The sequence below is a fragment of the Herpailurus yagouaroundi genome, unplaced genomic scaffold (genome assembly GCF_014898765.1).
Source record: "Herpailurus yagouaroundi ecotype Mexico unplaced genomic scaffold, PumYag 67793, whole genome shotgun sequence".
NCBI lineage: Eukaryota > Metazoa > Chordata > Mammalia > Carnivora > Felidae > Herpailurus > Herpailurus yagouaroundi.
In genome coordinates, this window is record NW_024420586.1 from 15,262,478 (window position 1) to 15,287,854 (window position 25,377).

General features: G+C 39.9%; 1 protein-coding gene across 3 annotated transcripts in view; it reads left to right on the top strand.

Moving 5' to 3' along the window:
* PRRG1 (proline rich and Gla domain 1) overlaps positions 1–25,377 on the top strand; it is a 275,430-nt gene that overhangs the window by 110,145 nt on the left and 139,908 nt on the right. The window contains exon 1 of one of the 3 annotated variants that reach the window (XM_040469010.1): positions 20,109–20,214. The exons of 1 other annotated variant lie outside the window; for it this stretch is intronic. The gene's annotated coding sequence lies outside the window, so the exon portion shown is untranslated. One more of the 3 variants, XM_040469011.1, reaches the window with a different exon arrangement.

The window sequence follows — 25,377 nt, forward strand, 5'->3', positions numbered from 1 at the left end:
CCTGGCTGAAGTCGGACGCTTAACCGACTGCGCCACCCAGGCGCCCCACGTTTATTCATTTTTTGATAGAGACAGAGCGTGAGTGAGGGAGAGGCAGAGAGAGGGAAACACAGAATCTGAAACAGGCTCCAGGCTCCAAGCTGTTAGCACAGAGCCCGATGCGGGACTCAAACCCACGGACCATAAGATCATGACCTGAGCCGAAGTTGGACACCCAACCGACTGAGCCACCCAGGGGCCCCATGAACCACTGCCTTCTGACAAAATAAATAGAATATCCTTTGTCTTATTTGGGATCATAATAATAACTACTTCTGGTTAGACAATAAAGGGCTGAAGTGAAGAAGGTAGTGGAATCCCAGGTTGCTTCTGATAGAATCATGTCAATGTTTTAGTAATTAGGAATTGGGCTTTTCTCAAATGTCTTATATTGGAAATTTCTAATTATTTGGGGACAAAATGTTCCCACTTTTTGGATCAGATTGGGGAAAAACACTCCAAAGTCTACAGCTGTTGCTCAAAAAGGAAGACTAAATATGAAGGAAGCAAGTGTTGTCCGGTAACATTTATTAAGGGTGAGCTCTGTTGTGCTTCTTCCCAGAAATTCAAGGGAACTTGGTCCCTCTTCTCCCAGAGATAATGGATTTAGGAAAATCAACTCAGATGGTGATGAAACTAAAGGTATATTTGAGCTAAAAACAAAATGGCCAATAAACATTGAGACTAAATAGAGAGCAAATAGAAAATTATTAAATGTTGCCTCTCTGTGTCTGCCTGAAAGCTGAATGTTTGGTTGACTAAAGGAATTCAGGATCAATCATACATTTTAGATTAAGAGTCATAAGAGCACCTGGGTGGCTCAGTCGGTTAAGTGGCTGACTTCGACTCAGGTCATGATCTCACAGTTTGTGAGTTCAAGCCCCACGTCGGGCTCTGTGCTGACAGCTCAGAGCCTGGAGCCTGCTTTGGATTCTGTATCTCCCTCTCTCTCTGCCCCTCCCCCACTCACGCTCTGTGTCTCTCGAAAATAAATGTTTAAAAAAAAAGAGTCATAACTTCTGGCATTAATAAGGGATACTTAGAGGAAAGAGCACAAAGTGAAGTGTCTAAAGACCTGGATTCTAACCCCAGCTCCACTAAGTATTAAGTTAAAGATACATAACATTTCAGAGATGAGTGAACTGGAATTAGACACTACTGACCCTGACCTTTACCAGCTATGACTTTGGGCACAATGCTTCCCTAGTCTTGGAGCTGCTCTTTGTAAAACAGAAGTAAACTCCCATGGGTAGAAGTAATAATTACATGGAATAACATGTAAAGAGCATAGCACTGTGTCTGACATCCAAGTGCTCAACAAATATTAACTGTGATTTACTTATTCATGTGTTAGGGAGGGGGTTAGAGAGACTGGTAGGAAGGAATGAGTGTCAGAATTGGTGTCATTAGCTCATTGAAAAGGAGCTATTTTTAAGAATTATTATTTATAATTTTTCAGCCTCTAAAGAAATATTGGTACTCTAAGGTAAAACTCAGGATGACCATACCCTAGCCAATCAAATCTTTCATCACAGATCTTGCTCTTTCATGTGAATGTCCAGGGTCTGTGAATATTTTTTTGTGTAGTAACCATTCTGTCAAATCATAAGTTAAACAATTAGCCATGGAAATAAATGAATATGCAGAAATGCAGCTTATATTTACAGTAGTTATTTTAGCTTTTATTCTTTTTTTACATTTATTTATTTATTTAGAGAGAGAGAGAACGAGCATGCACCCACACGAGCAAGAGCAGGGGGGTGGGCAGAAAGAAAGGGAGAGAGAGAAACCCAAGCAGGCTCCCCACTGTCAGTGCAGAGCCCCACTTGGAGCCTGATCCCACAAACCATGAGACCATGACCTGAGTCGAAATCAGGAGTTGGATGCCCAGCCAACTGAGCCACTCAGGTGCTCCAGTTTTAGCTGTTATTCTAATATTAGCAATAGTGGTTAATATTGATTATACCTGCCCAACAATTGAGACCTGTTTAGCCAACAAAAAAATTTCCAAGTTAAATGAGGTTAGGGCTTAGTGAGAGTACCTGTTTGGGTCCTCCAGGGAGCTGACTCTGAAATAATCAGGATTACAAGAGGTTTGGGGGAAGGATGGAAAAGTAACATCTGCGAAAGGTAGGTGGGTAAATGCAAAGGTGAAAGGACTGGGCAGAGAAAACCTTGAGCCAGAAATGCTGATTTGACACTTTGGAAAGGCAACCTTGGACCAAAATGCAGATCGATAAAGTCTCAGCCAACCCAAGAGGGAGCTCCAGAACAAGGATTGCTTCTTAAAGGAGTCGTGCATTGGGTAGGAATGACCAGGTGCCAGTGGCCCACCATGCCCAATCACTTGGTAGGGGTTACCCATGAAGCATGTATCACCCTCACCCTCCATGAAAAGTTGAGGTCCATCCTGTAGGTGATATAGCATGAGGCTGCCAGCTAACTCTACTTCTAGTATTAGAACAATTTTCTGTTTTGCAGGAAAATTTGAATGGTACACCTGAATGGCTGCTAAAGCCCATAATATACAAATCCTCAATATAGTTTATTAGAGTAAGAATTTCTCCTATTTTTCATGCCCATTAAATTTTGTAATTTAAAGATTTTACATCTTTTCTTGAATGTATTTTACCAAATTCTTGACTTGTTAATTTTAAGTCAATTATAAATTATAAAGGTTTTAAAAAATATATTTAAAAGTTGATTTATTTTATTTTTAGAGGAAAGTAAATATTCATTCCTGTGTTCCCAAATATAACAATGAAGTTGGCATTTAAAAATGCTGACGTACTGGGGCATCTGGTTGGCTCAGTCAGAAGAGCATGTGGCTCTTGATCTCTGGGTTGTGAGTTTGAGCCCCATATTGGGTGTAGAGATTACTTAAATATAAAGTCTTTAAAAAATAAAAAATAGAAATGCTGATGTACCTTGCCATAAAATTTTACTCAGAATTTGCATTGGATTAAAATTCATAATTTTAAAGTCATATTTGTATTATTGTAAACATATGTTAGATACAAAAACAGCATTCTCTATTAGTTTTCAGGTTCTCTGAGGATAAGCATTGTATCTGTACTGCCAAGTATATTCCAAGATGGTCTATACTGCCCAATTATCATGTGGTGAGGGATTATTTACACTATACCCTTGGGTGCACCTGGGTGGCTTAGTCTGTTAAGCATCGACTTCGGCTCAGGTCATGATCTTGCAGTTCATGAGTTTGAGCCCCATGTAGGGCTCTGTGCTGACAACTCAGAGCCTGGAGCCTGCTTCAAATTCTGTGTCTTCCTCTCTCTCTGCCCCTCCCTTGCTCACACTCTGTCTCTCTCTGTCTCTCAAAAATAAATAAACGTAAAAAAATTTTTTAAATATACCTTTCAACTACCCTACCATCCAGTAATCACACTACTATTTACCCAAAAAATACAAAAACACTAATTCAGAGGGATACATGCACCTCTATGTTTATTACAGCATTATTTACAATAGCCATATTATGGGAGCAGCCCAAGTGTCCATCAATAGATGAAGAAAGAAGATATATATATATATATATATACACACACACATATGATGTATATATATGTATATGATATATATATTTGAATATATGTATGATGTATATATATATTTGAATATATATATAAAATAATGTAATGGAATATTATTCAACTATAAAAAAGAATGAAATCTCACCATTTGCAGTGACAAGGATGAAGCTAGAGAGTATAATACTAGGTGAAATAAATCAGCCAAAGACAAATACTGTACAATTTCATTCATATGTGGAATTTAAATAACACAACAAACAAACATGGGGGGAAAATAGGAAAACCAAGAAACAGACTCTTAACTATAGAGAACAGACTGATGGTTACCAGAGGGAATATGGGTGGAGGATGGATGAAATAGGTGTTGGGGACTAAAGAGTGCACTTGTTGTGATGAGCACTGCTTGTTGTATGGAAGTGTTGAATCACTATATTGTACACCTGAAATTAATATAACACTGTGTTAACTATACACTATATACACTATATACACTATATAAAATAAATTAATATAAAATAAAATAAAATAAAAACCTTTCATGTCAGTGGGGTATATGAAACATTCATTGAAAATGAAATATGTTTTTTACATATCCTTTTTACTGAATTCAGGAGGATGATAGGCTAGGCTTTTGAATTACTCTGTAAGCAAAATAAACCACAGACATTAGAAATGTAAAGCCATACTCAATTCATCATGACAGCAAACTGGAGGATATTCTTCCACAAATATTTTTACGGGGATATATGGACAGGCAGATTGAACCTTGTAGATATATACTGAAATTTCAAATTCACTTTAAGACATTTTTTTTCTTTTCTTTTTTTAATTTGAGAGAGAGAGAGAGAGAGAGAGAGAGAGAGAGTCCTAAGCAGCCTCCATGCTCAGCAAAGAGCCCAATGTGGGGCTCAATCCCACCACCCTGGAGGATCATGACCTGAGCCAAAATCAAGAGTCAGATGCTGAATCAACTGAGCCCCCTTGGCTCCCTAAGACATTTTAAGAAATATGAATATTGGTTCTCTAGATAATCTAAAGATTTAAGTAAGCTAATTTTCAGACAAATGTCAGTCATAGGCATTATGTAACTAACTTTGGTAGTCTATAGCCAAAAGACATTCCCTGTATTCCGATGAGACCCAGTAAATGTGCATAGAAAAAAAAAAGAGTTCATTATTTAACATATCCTAAGTATGCCACACTTTATTCAGTATTTTTCCAACATTTTACTATATGTTTTTCAAACATACAGGAAAGTGGGAAGAATTGTACAGTGAACACTCACCACCTAGATTCTACAAATAACATTTAACTTTAGTTGCTTTATCACATTTATCAGTCTATCCATTTCGCTATCCTTGAATCAGTCCAAATTACTTATTTATTTGTTTAATATTTATTTATTTATTTATTTATTTATTTATTTATTTATTTTGACAGAGAGAGAGCGCAAGTACACATGAGCCAAGGAGGGGCAGAGAGAGAGGGAGAGAGAAAATCCTAAGCAGGCTCCATGATGTCAGTGTAGAGCTCAACTCGGGGTTTGATCTCATGAACCGTGAGACCATGACCTGAGCTGAAACCAAGAGTAAGATGTTTAACGTACTGAGCCACCCAGGTGCCCCCCAAATTATTTTTAATGCATTTGAAGGTAAATTCTATATATCAGTATATTTCTGCAAAATACACTAGATTTAATTAGAGTTTAATTTTTTTGAGGTAAAATTTCCTTTTTTTAAAAGCTTATTTATTATTTTGAGAGAGAGAGCATGCACGAACAAGCAAGGGAGCAGCAGAGAGAGAAAGAAAGAGAGAGAATCCCAAGCAGGCTCCACGCTGCCAGCACACCAGCACAGAGCCCCAGGCAGGGCTCAAACCCACAAATAGTGAGATCATGACCTGAGCCAAAACCAAGAGTTAGACACTTAACCTACTGAGCCACCCAGGTGTCCCTTGAGGTAAAATTTCTATATGATGTCATGCAAATGTCTTGAGCGTACCATTCAAGGAGTTTCCATAAATGAACAAATCTGTGCAATCAGAATGTAGAATGCTAATACCATCTCGTAAAGTTATCTTGTGCCCCCTTACCACTTCTCAGTCTTCTAATACTCCACAGGAAAATATCATTCTCTTTTTTTCCTACCACAGATGAATTTTAACTGCTCTAGAAATTAATATAAATACATACTCTTTCACGTAAAGCTTTCTTCACTCAGCATATTTTTTTTCTGATTCATCCACATTGTTACTTTTTTCAGTAGTTCTTTCCTTTTTATGGCTGAGTAATATCTCATTGTGTGAAGATGCCTCATTTTATTTAGCCATTGTCTTACTGATGGAGGCCTGTGTTTCCAATTTCAGGCTGCTGTGAACCTTCTTCTAATAGTCTTTGTGTATATATTTTTTTCATTTCTCTTGATGAGAGGACTCATCAAGATTATAGGGTAGGCTTATGTATAGTTTTAGAAGAAATTGCCAAATCTTTCTCTAAAGTAGTTGTATGGTATTACATTCCCACCAACCATGTATGAGTGTTCCAATGGCTCCATATTTTTACTAACATTCAGTGGTGGTAGTCTTTACAATTTTGACCAAACTGATGGGTGTGTTTTGTTAGCCAATTGTGGTTTTATTGTGCATTTTTGCTGATGACTAATGGTCTTGGACACAGTGTCATGTGCTCTTTGGACATTTGTGTCTCATCCTTTGTGAGGGTTCTACTCAACTTTTTTGTTCATTTTCAAATTATTTACTTTTATTGTTTCCAGAATTCTGTATGCATATTGATACCAGTACTTTGTGAGTTATATATTTTGCAAGTTTTTCTCCCAGCCTGAAGATTTTTCATTAATTTTCTAAATGATGCCTTTCAATGAACCAAAGTTTTAAATTTTTATGTGGACTAATTTATCATTATTTTCATTTATGGTTATTGCTTTCTTCTATGTTAGAACCTTTGTCTACCCTAAGTCACAAAAATAGTCTATGTTTTCAAATAAGAGATTTATAGTTTTACTGTTTATATTTAGGTCTATGTTCCATCTCAAATTAGTTCTGTTTATGGTGCGAGGTAGGAATTGCATTTTATTTCTTTATATATTAATACCCAGTTCCAGTATTATTCATAGAAATGTACTTCTTGTTCTCAATGGGTTACCTTGGCTATGTTGTCAAAAAGCAAATGACCATACAAGTGGGAGGACATTTCTGGGCTCTCTGTTCAATTCTGTTGATATTTTTATTGATCATCATGCCACACTATTTTGATTAGTATGACATTATAGTAGGTCTTAAAAGTCAGTTATTGTGAGTCCCCTAAGTTTGTTCTTCATTTTCAAAATTGCTTTGGATAATTTATATTATTCCTTTACAGTTTCATATCCTTTAATTTCCTATATACATAATTTCCTATATACATAATCAGTTTGGCTATTTTTTGTTAAGTCTGCTGGGATTATGACTGGGAGTGTGTTGACTCTAAAATCAAAATTGGGAGAAATATATCTTAACATTATTGAGTTTTCCAATCCATGAACATGGTATATCTTTCAATTTAGTTAGGTCTTGCTGAATTTCTCTCAGCAGTATTTGGTACTTTATAATAAAGAGGTCTTACCTATCTTTTGTTAATTTTTTTCCTGTTTAATAGTTTCTTATGTTATTGTAAATCAAATGGGTTTTAAACTGTATTTTCTAATTGTGTGCTAACATATAAAACAACTAATTTTTACATTATTTAATTTCCAAATATAGTTGATCCTTGAACAACATGGGTTTGAAGTGCATGGGTCCACTTAGATGCAATTTTTTTAAGGCACATACTTCTTTTTCTTAGATTTTTAAAAATGTTTTATTTATTTTTGGAGGGGGGAGGGGCAGAGAGAAAGGGGGGCAGAGGATCCGAAGAGGGCTCTGCAGCAGTGAGCCTGATACAGGGCTTGAACTCATGAACCATGAGATCATGATCTGACCTGAAGTTGGTTGCTCAACCAACTGAGCCATCCTGGTGCCCCAGATTTTATTTTTTTGAGTAATCTCTACACCCGATGTGGGGCTTGAATTCACAGCCCCAAGATCAAGAGTCATATGCTCTAACGACTGAACTAGCCAGGTGCTCTGCAAATTTGTTTTGATAAAGGACAGTACTTTAAGTGTACTTTCCCTTTCTTATGATCATCTTAATGGCATTTTATTTCCTTCAGCTTGCTTTATTGTAAGAATACCATATACAATACATATAACATGCAAAATATGTGTTCATCGACCATTTATGTTATTGGTGAGGTCACCAGTCAACAGTAGGCTATTAGTGGTTTAAATTTGGGGGGAGTTAAAAGTTATGTGTGGATTTTCAACTGTATAGCAAGGGGTGGAGGTTGGTGCCCCAATCCTCTGTGTTGTTCAAGGGTCAACTGTATATGAATTTTGTCTAGCTATCATATTGTATTCATTGCTAATTTAATTTCATTGTAGTCAGAGGACATACTCTGCATGATTTCAATTCTTTTAAGTTTATTGACACCGGTTGTATGGCCTATCATATGATCAATCATGCTACCTGTATGTTTATCAAAAATTTTCAAGAAGATACAAAAGAAATACAAAAAATAAACCCTTTCTTATAATTTATCAAACCACTTAGGAGTTAAAAATATAAACACATGGAACAATATGTCAAATACAGGTAAAACTAAAATTATATCACTAGTGTGAATTAAGCACAAAAGTGATGAAAAATTCTTTTTTAAAAAATGTTTAGTGGGGTGCCTGGGTGGCACAGTCAAGCCTCTGACTTCGACTCAGGTCATGATCTCACGGTTCGTGAGTTCGAGCCCAGCATCAGGCTCTCTGATGACAGCTCAGAGCCTGGAGCCTGCTTCAGAGTCTGTATCTCCCTCTCTCTCTCCCTTTGCCCTCACCTGCTCACACTTTATTTCTCTCTCTCTCAAAAAATAAATAAACATTAAAATTATTTTTAAATGTTTATTTAATTTTTGAGAGAGAGAGATAGAGCACAAGCTGGGGACGGACAGAGAGAAAGCGGAACAGAGAACCCGAAGCAAGCTCTGTGCTGACAGCAGAGAGCCCAATGCAGGGCTCAAACTCATGAACTGCAAGATCATGACCCAAGCTGAAGTCAGATGCTTAACCGACTGAGATACCTCAGCACACCAGCAATGAAAAGTTCTAAAGAAAAGGATTGGTTAAGCAAGATGGTGGAGCAGCTTAGAAGTTCTCAGCTTGTCTCTTCCCTGAAATGCAGCTAGATCAGCACCAAACCATTTTGCACACCTAGGAGACTGATCTGAGGATTAACAACAATCCATATAACTTGAGCCACAGAACTTGGCAGGTGCGTGGTATGGAGAGGTGAATTGTGGGAGAGAAAAGACACAGAGGGTAGGGAGCTGTTTTTGCAGAGAGAGGATAAATAAAGAGGGACAGAGTGCTGTGCACCTGGAGAATACAGGAAAAACATTCTCCTGAAAGTAGCTGGAGAGAAAGAGAGTGAAAATACAAGGAACTGAACAAGAAATCAGTTCCCCAAAACCATTGACACAGAGAAAGGAGAGGGTCTCAATACTACAGGACTCTATAAATGGTGGAGCACAGAGTCTGAAGCTACAGAGCTCAGTGCCTGGTAGTGCTCTGGTGAAGAAACAGGGTGAATCCCCAAGAGCAGGCAGCGAGGTCTGAGGGGTCTGTGTGCCAAACGGGGAGCAGTTCCTCTGATTGGAGAGCATTTGGTAGAAGCCGTACAGCACCCCCCCATAGGCAAAGGTCCTAGCGGACCCCAGAGAGCAACCATGTTTGCTGGTATTGGGACAAAGACATAAGAGTATGCTGAAACCTAGTGCTGGCTGTGTGTTGTGATTTGCCATAATCTCTGCCACTGTGTGATTGCACAAACATTTTCTGGTGCAGGTCAGCACCCAGCCATTGGTCAGCAAGACCCTCCCCAAGAGAGTCGGGGTGGGTCCAAGCTGCAGGGGTCTCTGAAGTGAGGGATTTTGAAACACAGCCCCATCTGAGATAAAACCCTGGAGGGAGGTGCCACCTGGCAGGTTGACTGCTTGGACATGGACAGTGGTGAAGTGGAGTGAACAGAGGCCTGAGACAAAGAAGGGGTGCTTGACTGCAGGTCGGTGAGAGCGCAAAGTTCCTGTGCCAGGGACTAGAAAGCTGGGTGAGCCATTTCCACCTCTCCCTTACACAAGCATACATGTGCCCACGCATGTGCACCACACTGATCCACCCCGGTAAGCTAACCAGGGCCACCTAGTGGAAAACGGAGCTAGTAAACCAAGCCCCGCCCAACTGTTGCCCTCCAAGCATATCCCCTAGCCAACTAGCACAAGCCTCTCTGCCAGCTTAGTGTACAGACTATAGAGGGCTTCATAGTTTGAGTTCTAGGAGAAACTGTGTGTAACTTCATTCGGGTTTCACTCTTTTCACTGGTTCATCTGTTAGATTTTTTTTGTTATGCTTTATTTTTGCTTCTGTCTTTGTTTAAATGTTTGTTTTTTATTTTTTCCCCCCTACTTTCTTTTTCTTGGGTACAGAAAGAGAAACATTTATTTTTCTTTTGTTTTTTTTAATTGAAAAAAATTTTACTATGTTACTAATTTTTTGTAAAATTTTTATTCTATTTCACATTCTTTATTTCATTTTATTCTATTTTAATATATGCACTTTTTAATTTTTAAATTTTTTTGTACTTTGTTTCTTTTCTTTCTTTTATTTCCCATTTTTCACTATTTTATCAAATTACAGTGCAAAACTTTCCTAATCTGGGGAAGAACACAGACATCAAAATCCAAGAAACACAGAGAACTCCCATTAGATTTAACAAAAACCGACCATAAACAAGGCATATCATAGTCAACTTCACAAGATACAGACAAGGAAAGAATTATGAAAGCAGCAAGGGGAACAAAAAGTCCCTAACCTATAAGGGAAGACAGATCAGGTTCGCAGCAGACCTATCCACAGAATCTTGGCAGGCCAGAAAGGAGTAGCAGGATATATTCAATGTGCTACATTGGAAAAATATGCAGCCAAGAATTCTTTATCCAGCAAGGCTGTCATTCAAAATAGGGGAGATAAAGAGTTTCCCAGACAAACAAAAACTAAAGGAGTTCATGACCACTAAACCAGCCCTAGAAGAAATTTCACGGAGACTCTTTGGAAAAAAGATGAAACAAAACAAAATAGACCAAAAGCAACCAAGACTAGAAAGGACCAGATAACACCCCCAGAAACTCCAACTCTACAGGCAACACAATGGCACTAAATTCATATCTTTCATTAGTCTAAATGTCAATGGACTAAATGCTCCAATCAAAAGACATAGGGTATCAGAATGGCTAAGAAAACAAGACCCACCTATATGCTGCTTACAAAAGACCCATTTTAGACCTAAAGACAACTTACAGATTGAAAGTAAGGGGATGGAGAACCATCTATCATGCTAATGGTCACCAAAAGAAAGCTGGTATAGCCATAGTTATATTAGAAAAACTAGATTTTAAAATAAAGACTGTAACAAGAGATGAATAAGGGTATTATATCATAATTAAGGGGTCTATCCATCAAGAAGATCTAGCAATTGTAAATATTTATGCCCCTATGTGGAAGAACCCAAATAGATAAATCAATTAATCACAAACATACAGAAACCCATTAACAACAATACCATAATAGTAGGGGACCTCAACACTCTACTTGCAGCAGTGGATAGATCATCTAAGCAAAAAATCAACAAGGAAACAATGGCTTTTTAAAAAAAAATGTAATGTTTATTTTTGTGAGACAGAGCATGAGTGGGGGAGGGGCAGAGAGAGAGGGAGACACAGAATCCGAAGCAGGCTCCAGGCTCTGAGCTGTCAGCACAGAGCCCAACGTGAGGCTCAAACTCACAAACTTTGAGATCATGACCTGAGCCGAAGTTGGATGCCCAGTCAACTGAAACAATGGCTTTCAATGACACACTGGACTGGATGGACTTAACAGATATATTCAGAAAATTTCATCCTAAAGCAGCAGAATACACATTCTTCTTGAGTGCACATGAAACATTCTCCAGAATAGATCACATAATGGGACACAAATCAGCCCTAAACAAGTACAGAAAGATCAAGATCAAGATCATACCTTGCATATTTTCAGACCACAGCTCTCTGAAACTCGAAATCACCCACAAGAAAAAATTTGGAAAGACCATGAATACTTGGAGATTAAAGAACATCCTACGAAATAATGAATGGGTTAAACAAGAAACTGAAGAGGAAATTTAAAAGTACATGGAAGCCAATGAAAATGAAAATACTGCAGCCCAAAACCTCTGGGATTCAGCAAAGGTGGTCCTAAGAGGGAAGTGTATAGCAATCCAGGCATTCCTAAAGAGGAAGAAAGGTCTCAAATACAAAACGTAACCTTATACCTTAAAGAGCTGGAAAAAGAACAGCAAAGAAAGCCCAAAACCAGCAGAAGACAGGAAATAATAAAGATTAGAGCAGAAATCAATGCTTACCAAAAAAACAAACAAACAAACAAAAAAAAAACCCAGTAGAACAGATCAATAACACCAGAAGCTAGTTCTTTAAAAGAATTAACAAAATTGATACCCCTAGCCAGACTGATCAAAAAGAAAAAAGAAAGGACCCAAATAAAATCACTAATGAAAGAGTAGATAGAGATCACAACCAAAACTGCAGAAATAGAAACAATAATAAGAGAAGTTTATGAGCAATTATATGCCAATAAATTGGGCAATCCGGAAGAAATAGACAAGTTCCTAGAAACATAGAAACTACCAACTGTAACAAGAAGAAATAGAAATTTTTAACAGACCCATAACCACTAAAGAAATTGATTCAGTAATCAAAAATCTCCCAACAAACAAGAGTCCAGGGCTGGATGGCTTTCCAGGGGAATTCTACCAAACATTTAAGGAAGAGTTAACATCTATTTTCTGAAGCTCTTCCAAAAAATAGAAACGGAAGGAAAACTTCCAAACTCATTCCATGAAGCTAGCATTGCCTTGATTCCAAAACCAGACAAAGACCCCACTAAAAAGGAGAACTACAGACCAATTTCCCTGATGAATATGGATGCAAAAATTCTCAAGAAGATACTAGCCAACCAGACCCAACAATACATTACAAGAATTATTCACCATGGTCAAGTGGGATTTATTACTGGGATGCAGGGCTGGTTCAATATCTGCAAATCAATCAATGTGATATGTCACGCTAATAAAAGAAAGGATAAGAACCACATGATCCTCTGAATAGATGCAGAGAAAGCATTTGACAAAATACAACATCATTTCTTGATAAAAAAAAACCTTCAAGAAAGTAAGAAGGATCATACCTCAAGATCTTAAAAGCCATATATGAAAGACCCAATGCTAATATCATCCTCAGTGGGGAAATACTGAGAGCTTTCTCCCTAAGGTCAGGAACACAACAAGGATGTCCACTCTCACCACTGTTATTCAACATAGTGTTGGAAGTGCTAGCCTTAGCAATTAGACAACACAAAGAAATAAAAGGCATTCAAATCACCAAGGAGAAAGTCAAACTTTCACTCTTTGCAGATGACGTGAAACCCTATGTGGAAGACCCAAATGATTACACCAAAAAAACTGCTAGAACTGATCCATGAATTCAGCAAAGTTGCAAGACATAAAATAAATGTATAGAAATTGGTTGCATTTCTATATACCAGTAATGAAGCAGCAGAAAGAGAAATCAAGGAATCAATCCCATTTGCAATTGCACCAAAACCCATAAAATACCTAGTAATAAACCTAACCAAAGAGGTGAAAAATCCATACACTGAAAATTATAGAAAGCTTATGAAAGAAATCGAAGAAGACACACCAAAAAACGGAAAAACATTCCATGCTCATGGATTGGAAGAACAAATATTGTTAAAATGTTGATACTACCCAAAGCAATCTATGTATTCAATGCGATCCCTATCAAAATAACACCAGCATTCTTCACAGAGCTAGTACAAACAATCCTAAAATTTGTATTGAATCAGAAAAGACCCTGAATAGCCAAAGCTATTCTGAAAAAGAAACCAAAGCTGGAGGCATCACAATTCCAGACTTCAAGCTGTATTACAAAACTGTAATCATCCAGACAGTGTGGTACTGGCATAAAAACAGACACATACGCAATGGAATAGAATAGAGAACCCAGAAATGGACCCACAAACATATGGCCAACTAATGTTTGACAAAGCAGGAAAGGATATCCAATGGAAAAAAGATAGTGTCTTCAGCAAATGGTGCTGGGAAAATTGGACAGAGACATGCACAAGAATGAACCTGGACCACTATCTTACACCATACCCCAAAATAAACTCAAAATGGATGAATGACCTAAACGTAAGACAAGAAGCCATCAAAATCCTAGAGGAGAAAACAGGCAAAACCTCTTTGACCTCGGTCACAGCAACTTCTTACTTGACATGTGTCCAGAGACAAGGGAAACAAAAACAAAAATGAACTATTGGGACCTCATCAAAATAAAAAGCTTCTGCACAGTGAAGGAAACAATCAGCAAAACTAAAAGGCAACCCATGGAACGGGAGAAGATATTTGCAAATGACATATCAGATAAAGCATTAGTATCCAAAATCTATAAAGAACTTATCAAACTCAACACCCAAAAAACAACAACCCAGTGAAGAAATGGGCAAAAGACATGAGTAGACACTTTTCAAAAGAAGACATACAGATGGCTAAAAGTAACATGAAAAAAATGTTCAACATCACTCATGAGGGAAATACAAATCAAAACCACTATGAGATACCACCTCACACCTGTCAGAATGGCTACAATTAACAACTCAGTCAACAACAAATGTGGGCGAGGATGCAGAGAAAGAGGAACCCTTTTGCACTGCTGGGAGGAATGCAAACTGGTGTAGCCACTCTGGAAAACAGTATGGAGGTTTCTCAAAAAATTAAAAATAGAACTACCCTATGACCCAGCAATTGCCCTACTAGGTATTTATCCAAAGGATACAGGGGTGCTATTTCGAAGGGGCACATATTCCCCAATATTTATAGCAGTGCTATTGACAATAGCCAACGTTTGATAAGAGCCCAAATGTCCATCAACAGATGAATGGATAAAGAAGTTTGGTACATATATACAATGGAATATTACTTGGTGATCAAAAAGAATGAAATCTTGCCATTTGCATCAATGTGGATGGAACTAGAGTGTATTATACTAAGAGAAATAAGTCAGAGAAAGACAAATATCATATGATTTCACTCATATGTGGTATTTAAGATACAAAACAGATGAATATAAAGGAAGGGAAGCAAAAATAATATAAAGACAGGGAGGGAGACAAACCATAAAAGCCTCTTGAAATACAGAAAACAAACTGGGGGTTGCTGGAGTGGTTTTGGGTGGGGGGAGATGGGCTAAATGGGTTATGGGCATAAAGGAGGGCACTTGTTGGGATAAGCACTGGCTATTATATGTAAGTGATGAATCACTAAATTCTATTCCTGAAATCATTATTACACTATATGTTAACTAACTTGGATATAAATTAATAATAATAATAATAATAATAAAAGAAAAGGATTTGTCAGAGTAGGGATTCATTCAGAGTGAGCATCCCTCCACTCTGTAGACATCAGTGTTTGAGCCAATTCTTTTTTCTTAATGTTTATTTTTGAGAGAGAGAGAGAGAGAGAGAGTGAGTGAGCCAGCAGGGGAGGGACAGAGAGGGAGGGAGACACAGAATCTGAAGCAGGCTCCAGGCTCCAAGCCCAGAGCCCAATATGGGGCTCGAACTCACAAGCCACGAGATCATGACCTGAGCCAAAGTTGGACACTCAACCTACTGAGCCACCCAGTTGCTTCTTGAGCCAATTCTTGAAACAGGTGTTGGAGATAAACTATTGAATTGGAAATTGGAGCACTAATAAATGAAATGACTTAACATATGGGATTTTAAAAAAGTTGGGCAAGTCATAAACAGAAAACAGCATGGAATCTCCTTCCTTCCCTATATTTCTTCTCCTTTTTTCTACAAGAATGTTTTTCTAATCTTGTATGTGTCAGGCTTTGTGATTAATGTCAGAGCTGTACTGCCCCTCCTCTCAAAGAGTTCTCAGTAAAGAGGGAGATTCAGGCATAAATGAGTTAAGACATAAGCGTTAAGAATAAGGGGGATGCAAGTACTGTGATAGCAAGGTGAGTGGAAATAACTAATTTACTTTGCATGCTGTGGCACTAGGAAGACTTTACATATTGGCTGTATTTTGAGCTGGATCTTTAAAAATGTGTCTGCCATACAGAGAGAATAGAAAAGTCCTACCAGCATGAGAGTATAAGGTAAACATAGAGAGTAGCTTATCATGTATATGATGGGTTGGGGTGTGAGTTTGCAAAGATGCGCTAGAGCCAAACAATTAGAAAATTTGTGCTTGGGGAGCTTACCTTTTATGTTAAAGTGGGTAGGAGTCATGAAATGTTTTTAAGAAATACAGTGACTTAATCATATTTGTTTTTGTAAAGCTATCTTGTGGAATTCAGAAGGGTGGATTGGATTTGGAAGAAACTAAAGACAGGGAAACTAGTTGGGAGACCATGTTGTAGGTCAGGCGATTAATGATGAATCAGGCAGGACAGAGGGATTAAGATGTGAGACATATACAAGGTAGAGTGAATCAACAACTGAGGATAGAAAAGAAGGGATCATGGGTGGGGTGCTTGGATGGCTCAGTCAGCTGAGCGACTGGCTCTGTATTTCGGCTCAGGTCATGGTCTCACAGTTTGTGAGATGGAGCCCTGCATTGGGATTCTCTCTCTCTCTCTCTCTCTGTCTCTCACAAAATCAATAAATATTTAAAAAATAAGGGATCATGGGCGACTTTACTATTTCTAATGTATGTGATGGGATGCATGGTGGTTTCATTAAGAAGGAAAGAAAATGCAGAAGTAAAGGCAGAAGAAAAATTGAGTTTTGTGTCTTATAAATTGAGGAGGAATTATCCATTCATCAGCTGTAACTATAGATCTGAAGATGAGGAGAAGGCTGAGGGCTAGAGATTTGATTGGCAAGTCATTAAGATTTATTTGATATCAGTTAAGCCGAGAACTAGCTCTATACCCAACTGGTGTGTCTTAGGGAGACTGAAGTATTGAATGAGTATTAGGCTGTGGTAACTTGTGAGGCCCCTCTGGGCCTTTGAGTAAATATTAAGAGGAAGGAGTGGTTGAAGAATATGGGATAACCAGGAGATGCAGTGCTAGTGAAGTAGAGCTGGAATACCAACTCTGACCATTTGGTTCCTAAACTTGCCTTATTTCTTACACAAGAGGCGTATCATAAAACAATAACTGGATGAAAATTAAGCTCACATCATGTATTACTTAGAACATTCTGGGGTTTATGCAAGAGAAAATAATTTGAACTAGCTTCAGTTAAATAAGACATTCTTATGAGAATGCAGTGGTACCTCACAGAAGCCACGGGTAAGAATGCGATTATAACTAGGAGGCAGACCACCATTGAGGATCTAGGCGGTCTTATGTTACATGGCAAAGGGGAATTAAAGGTACAGATGGAATTAAGGTTGCTAATCAACTTAAAGTAAGATTATTTGAGATTATCTGACAGGCCCAATATAATCATAAGGGACCTTAAATGTGGAAGAGGTAGGCAGAATTGTCAGTGTATCAGAGTAATGTCAGTGCTGTTTTTGAAGATGGAAGGGGGCCATAAACCAAGGAAGTTGCCTCTAAAATGTGGAGAAGTCAAGAAGGATTCTCCCTAGAACCACAAATTCCATAAAGGAATTCAACTCTGCTGACACCTTGATTTTAGCTCCGTGTGACCCTTTTCAGACTTCTGACCTCTGGAGCTATAATAAATTTGTGTTGTGCTAAGCCACTAAAGTTTGTGGTTATTTTTTTACAGCAGCCACAGAAAACTATTATTAAGAATGGTTAATACTTGAATAAGAGAGAGGTAAAAGATAACTCCAAGGCAGTATTTCTTATGCAGTTGTTCCATGGTGAACTTTAAAAAAAAAAAATCTGTCCAGCAACTTTTCTCTTGTTCCAGAAATAGCATCTTCCCCCCACACTTTGTTTTTATTTTGTCCTCCAACTGTGGTTCTACTGGGGGTGCCATTCTTTTTTCTTTTTTTAAGATTGATTTGTTTGTTTGTTTGTTTATTTATTTATTTATTTATTTAGAGCAAGAGCAAGTGAGGAGGGGCAGAGAGAGACAGAGAGAGAGAATCTCAAGCAGGCCACATGATCAGTGCAGAACCTGATGCTCACAAACTGTGAGATCATGACCTGAACTGAAATCAAGAGTGGGATGCTCATCCGACTGAGCCACCCAGGCATCCCTGGGGGTGTCATTATTATGTCATAGATATACTTTTTCTCCGAGAATGGTTATTTTACTTCATCTTACCCAATCATGCTCCTTATCTGGTGTTCTAAAAATTGGAACTGAGGGAAGAGAGGCCCATTCTGTCTGGTAACAACGTGACAGGTGTGAGCCCACAGTTTATCAGAGACCACGGTTCTAAGCCTGCAGAACATGACTTTCAGAGGTTCCAAAGGAATGACCCTGACCAGAGAGGCTGGGTTGAGAGCCTAACCTGGAATTTGAAGCATTCCCGTTACTTGTTCTATTTATTCTTTTTTTTTTTAACGTTTATTTATTTTTGAGACAGAGAGAGACAGAGCATGAACGGAGAAGGGGCAGAGAGAGAGGGAGACACAGAATCAGAAGCAGGCTCCAGGCTCTGAGCCATCAGCCCAGAGCCCGACGCCGGGCTCGAACCCACGGACCGCGAGATCGTGACCTGAGCTAAAGTCGGACGCTTAACTGACTGAGGCACCCAGGTGCCCCTGTTCTATTTATTCTTAAAGCCAATCATAGACTTACCCCTTCACAGCTTGGGTTACACAATAACTCTCTTTTTTGCCTAAGATACTTCATTTTACTTTTGGTCACTTTAATCAAAATATCCTGACAAACTCAGACACAAAATAAGAAAATAAACCCATAATTGAATGAAAGTTTGTGAACATATATACACATCTATTAAGAATGCAAAAATTACCTTTATTAACCCATTGGTTTTTTGGGGGCACCTTCTGTATGTGAAACATTTTATTAGTGAAATGAATAGGACAAAGTCCATTTCCAGGCATTCACAGATTTATTCATCCTACAGTCTGTGTTTATGTTTACCAATGTACATACCCTCCTGTAATATGTCCTCACTACAATCCCCCTGTACTTATTTGACAAATGCAAAATAGAAATGAGTTCAAGAAGGTCTGGTTTGTAAAATACACAAATGGAAGGACCACAAAGGTTAATGGGGAGAATTTCAGGATATTCCGATCTCTAAGGGCAATTACTGTCCCCAAAAATGCTGCCATCACAGTCAAAACAGTTGCTAGGCAGGACTAGGGGTGTGGCCTTGTGACAATTCTTTTATTCTTAATAAGCCAAATGTTTCTCAATTCTATCATAACTAAAGTAAAAAGAAGAAAGGAAAAGTAATTTGGAATATATCACTTTAGGCCCACAGGACAAGGCATGTTGGATTCACTCAGGTGTGTTTGTTTTAATAGCTGATCTGAAGGCACGTGAGATACCCCAGCTGACCAGACTCTAAATAGAAAAGCATAGAACTTAAAACTAAGCACGCATGCAGCACGGAATAATAATCAAGTTAGGCTTCTTAAAATGCTAAATGCCATAAAACCTGAAACCATTAGGGCAAAGTCCACACAACAACACAGGCCGAAAATTCTGTTTCTCAGACAGGCTTTTAGAAGGCTCAAATTCTAAGGTGCTACCTAAAAAGTAGGGTCAAAGATGCGTCTTATTTGAGAACCCGTGTTCTTCTTCCCAAGATATTTGGGTAGGCTTATTCAACTCTCTTTTTAAGAAAAAGCGGATTATTGTCACCGAAAGTGCAGAAACAGCAGCAACAGTTCTCCGGGAAAGGGCTGAGCTTTAACAGCTGTCTCTAGTTGGATAATCACCCACTACATTCTGGGCTGGCACACAGCAGAGTCACGTTAACGAGGATACACTGCACAGGAGGTCTGTGCATGAGATATCCCTAAATTCCTCACCTCTGGAGGGCGGATAATATGTGGGGAGATAGGCGTGCAAAAGGGTAAAAGGCTAGCTAGGAAGGATCCAAGGTGGCTCCAGGGAGAGGCGTGGTGGCCCCCGGGGACTGACTAGCTTGGCCTCGCGCCAAACGGGCTTTCTTGAGGATGAGTGTGGGGGTGCACTGAGAGGACTCGACAACTTCTCTGCCTGTGTTATAAACAGACCTCAAGAGTGGAAAACTCCAGCCCAGTGCCCGGAGCACTCGGTTTTCCGGACCCAGGCAGCCGCGGCTCCGCCCCTCGGTTTCCCACCCCGGCTGGCCACGCCTCTCCTCTCCTAACCCGGCCCGGGCCCCGCCCCCGCCACCTCCCACCACCATTCCCTTCGGCTCCTGGTTCCTGCTAGGTTCGGCAGCAGTGGGAGCGCGCAGGCGCGGCTGGAGGCTCGTAGAGCTCAGAGTAGCGGCGCGGGGCGCGCGGTAAGTGAGGTGTTGGCGCCGGGATTGTGGCTGGGGAACCAGGTTCGCGCCGAACATCCTGGCAGGGTTCGGGGAGTGTGCGGGTGAGTGCCCGGGGAATCTTCGGTCCCGGGAAGAGAAATTGGCCGGACGTGAGGCAGGGGGAGTTGGCCGCGCTGCCTAAGAGTGTCCAGCTCCGGCCGCGTGGGGAGCGGAGTACGTGGTGGCGGGAGTGAGTGAGGGTTTGTGTGAGGAGAAAAATAGGAGGGAAGGGCTCTAGAGACTGAAGTCCTTACTCAGGCTTGGCAGGACCGGGAGGCTCGCCAAGGGCGCTGGAGGGTGTCCCAGCTTCAAGTTCAGTATCCCCTTCTGGGTGCCCCTGAGCGGCGTCCCGGGCCCATCCCTTCCTCCGCCCCGCCTCTCAGAGTGCGGAGTTGCCAGGAACGTTCCTGGTTTGGGGGAAGAGGATTTGGGGAAGGTAGGCTCTCGCCCCTGGCTAGTGCCAAGGAGGGCGTGGCGTTCGTGTGACTTTCCTTCACCCCGCCTCCGGGAATGTGTCCGTCTTCTGGTACATTGTGCTCATGGACTTTTTAACAAAGGCTATGACTGTTTTCTAGGCAGTGGCGGGTGACATCGGGGGCGGGTCGGTGGGAGGGGGGCGCGTACGAGGTCGCGGTGTGGTCCTGGGGGACGGGGGCGGGGGCCGGCGTGGAGGGAGTGGAAGGAAGGGAACAACCTTCCTGCCTCAGCTTTTTCCTTCTTCCTGGTCCGCTGATTTTGATCAGTGGTAAGAACAGCCTCAAGAGGGATATGATTGGAAATCAGTGTGTGTTCGGACTCTGGCTGCAGCCGTTGATTTTGTAACTGTGCTGTTGATGTATTTTCTAAGTGTCCCTTCAGAAGGGGAAAAACGAAACTAATGAAATCGAAGAGGAAATAATTGAACGAAAGGGTGAAGAGGTGGAGTGTCAAAACTTAGAGCTAAATTAATGCCTTCTGGTAGTCATAGTATAAATAAAGCCAGACTTTGAAGGATGTGAAGGTGTGCAAGTCAGGGGAAGTGAGGAGATTAGGGTGCTGTTGATTGTTTCAATCAAGAGGGAATTATTGGATGTGTGTGTGTGGAGGTGTTGCCAAGTTCTTGGATAGACTCACTTTAGAACCCTTACAAATGATATTGAGAATATAAAACACTAGGGCAAATACTGTAATATTGGATAAGGTTCCAGGGCTTTCATTTGCAAAATTAGAGTCTTTATGAAAAGTAGTATGTGTGTTTTCAAGCATAAATGTTGATTTTTTTACTCATCTGTTTAACTTAATACAACAAAACAAACAACTTCTTCCTCCTCCACCCCTTTCCCTTGATTGTGAATCCTGTTTTATAAACATTTAACTTTCAGATCTAAAGTGTTTAAAGGCACCCCCACCCCCAAAGTGAACAGGATTTCTTCATGTGTTGTCATTTTACTCTTTCTTTTCCTGTTATTTTAAGTTAAATTCCATGAACATTACCAATTTTGGGGAGGGAGGTGTTACGGATACCTTTTCCTTTTCCAGTGCTTAATGGACCCTTGTTCATCCTTTCAGACTCAGCCCAAATTTTTCTTGGAAAAATTTGCAAACTCTCCCAGAATGAATCAATCGCCCTCTTTTCTGTTAAACTAATACCACTGGTCTTATTTCTCTCTTGGAACTAGAACCTCAGTCTTCTGTGCTACCCCAAAACCTAGGGCTTCTGGGTATGTATTAAGTGCCTAATAAATGCACTTACATGTAGATGTTAATAAATGCTGTTAGAAGATAATTCATATTGTGTAAAGTTAATGGGATAATAAAAGAAATGCAGAATACTGAAATTATATGTAATTGAACGACATTATTTGGAATGTGGATAAGAAAAAGTGTGGCAATAAGTCCCCATTTATTAGTCTGGTTTATCCTTCTAAAAGAGGTGGAAAAGCTTTGCAAATATAGGCAAAATAGGCATCAGAAAAGGGCAAAATTTAAAACAGGTCAGCTTCTGATACTGAAACTAGTGAAAAGTCCAACATAAAACTGAAGATTAATCTTTTGTAGAAAGACACTAACTGGGTACTGCTGTAATTTAGGAATTTGCAAGTGAATCAAGCTGGCCAGATGGTATCCTCTGAAGGCTAATAATGTAACTAAAGAAACTAACCTATTAGACCAATTAGAGAGTCTAATCAGTTGTGTTTAGAAGGAATACTTATAAACCTTAAGGTGGTTTGAACATTTGGCTAATGGGCCTCTTCATGTGTTAGTACCCTCAATAGGCTTGGCCCCACTATTTCTGCAGCCTGTTTTTGACATCTGTCTTAAGTCTAGCATCATCATTGTCTTTACAGTCACCTTTGGCTCTTGAAAGGAATTATCTTCCCTTTGCTCCCTACCACTCAAGCTCATCACCCCCTACCTAGCTTTCATCTCCTCAGTGGATTTACTGACTGGAGACAATATCATGAACAAAATGATCACTCAGTTTAGAAGTGAGTATAATTGACACGAGTCTCAAAATGAGTCAAGATGGGCTACTTGGTTAGTCTGTCTCATCCCAGCAAAGCGGATAACTGACTTCTATTTTACTCCTTTCATTTTGTTCCCTCTTGATCTAAATGTGAAGTTTTTATTTCTGTCACTTAAAAAAAATAATAATGTTAACCATTGTTCACCCCCAAACACTTCAAGTTAGTACCTGGTTTTTATGAGAAAACCTTGGGTCTCAGGATGAGTAGAGTCCATGAAACTTTTTAAAAGAAGTTCTACAGGGGCACCTGGGTGGCTCAGTCAGTTAAGCTACCGACTCTTCATTTTGGATCAGGTCATGATCTCCTGTTTCTTGAGTTGGAGCCCCACATCGGGCTGTGCGCTATCAGTGCTTGGGATTCTCTCTTTCCTTCTCTCTTTGCCCCTCCTTCTCTCTCTCAAAAATAAATAAACATTAAAAAAAAGCTCTGCCAAAAAAGGTTGGAGGGTGCTCCTGGGTAGCTCAGCTGGTTAGGCAGGTGTGGAGCCTGCTGGGGATTCTCTCTCTCCCTCCCCTCTGCCCATCTCCTGCTCACACTCATGTATGTGCGCATGAGCTCTCTTTCTCAAAAATAAACAAATAAAGTTCTACATACATCCTTTGTGGCCTTTAGACTCGCTTACTGAAAAAGATACTCCAAACCAATGTGGTTAAGGCTTCCTTTTTTTTTTTTTAAGTTTATTTATTTATTTTGAGAGAGTTTGTGAGCAGGGGTAGGGGCAGAGAGAGAGGGAGAGAGAGAATTGCAAGTGGGCTCCGTGCCCTACTTGGGGCTCCATCCCACAAACTGTGAGGTCATGACCTAAACCCAAATTAAGTCAGTCACTTAACTGACTGAGCTACCCAGGAGCCCCAAGTCTTCCTTCTTAAACTTTCTTCACCTAGAGTTCCTCTTCATATTTCTATTTTTTTCCTCTCATTCTTTGTTGAGACAACCCCAGCCACTTCCACTGAGCCATCTTCTTAGGGTCTGTCCAAGACTCTCTTTCCCACTCTGTGCAGGATACAGTATGATCATCAAGGGCATGGAATATGGAGGCATTTGTTAAACTTCTTTGTCAGTTTCTTCATTTATAAAAATAATGGTTATAATATTTACATGGTAAGTGAGGTCAGGAATACTACAGTTTATAATGTTTAACACATACTAATTGCCCTAAAAATGGTACTATTGTTATTTGTTTTTTTTAAATTATTTTCAATGTTTATTTATTTTTGAGAGATTGAAATGGAGTGTGAGTGGGGGAGGGTCAGAGAGACAGAGGAAGACACAGAATCTGAAGCAGGCTCCAGGCTCTGAACTGTCAGGACAGAGCCCTATGCAGGGCTCGAACACACTAACAGTGAGATCATGACCTGAGCCTGAGCTGAAGTTGATGCTTAACTGACTGAGCCACCCAGGTGCCCCACGTACTATTGTTATTTGTAATTGCCATTTCTTATGAGGAATATAATTTCAGTAGCAGTTAATTCCAAAATGTGATTGTATTGGGGCACTTGGGTGACTCAGTTGGTTAGGAGTCTGACCTCAGCTCAGGTCATGATTTTGCAGTTTGTGGAATTCAAGCCCTGTGTCAGGCTCTGTGCTGACAGCTCAGACAGAGCCTGGATCCTGCTTTGGATTCTGTGTCTCCCTCTCTCTCTGTCCCTCCCCCACTCACACTTTGTCTCTTTCTCTCTCTTACAAATAAAACATTAAAAATTGTTTTTAAATGTGGTTGTATTGACATCTCCTACACTGTTCAAACTCTAGCTCTGTATTTGTAGATCCCTCCTATTATCTAAAACAGGTGGCTTAACACAGTGGTTCTCAAACATCAGTGTCACAATAATCACAATAATGCTCACTTAATTGTAAGTAAAATTGGAAGGGGAATGTGACAAAAGATGAGTCCAAGATTTTGATCTGAGCAATTGGAAGGATGGAGTAGCCATTTAGTGAGATGTGGAAGATTGTAGGAGGAGAAACTTTGAGAGAAGGAGGATCAGGAATTCAGTATGGAGGCACCTGGGTGACTCACTGGGTTGAGTGCCTCTTGATTTTGCTCAGGTCATAATCCCAGGGTTGTGGGATTGAGTCCCTTGTTGACTCTGTGCTGAATATGGAGCCTGCTTGAGATTCGCCCTCGCCCTTGCCCTCCCCATCCCCTCCCCTGCCTCCCTCCTTCCCTCCCTCCCTCCCTCTCCCCCTCTCCATCCCTCTGCCCCTTTCCCTTGCTCCTGAGTGTGCTTTATCTAAAATAAATAAATGAATAAAAAGTTCAGTACTGTGCATGCTGAGTTCAAGATGACTTTGATATGTGGGTGGAATTCAGGAGAGAGGTATGTGTAGACAGGAAGCTCTGGGAATGGATCAAATCATTACAAGGAAAGAGAAGAGGACACTCCTTTGCTTTAAAAAAATATTAATGAACTACTTTTAGAGAACTTTAGGTTCACAGCAAAATTAAGCATAACATACAGAGAGTTCCCATATACCCCCTGTCCCTAGACACAAACAACCTCCTCCACATCAACATCCTGCAACACAGAGGTACATTTGTTACAATTGATGAACTTACATTGACACATTTTGTTTTTTATTTTAGGGAGAGAGAGAGAGAGAGAGAGAGAGAGAGAGAGAGAGAGAGCGCGAG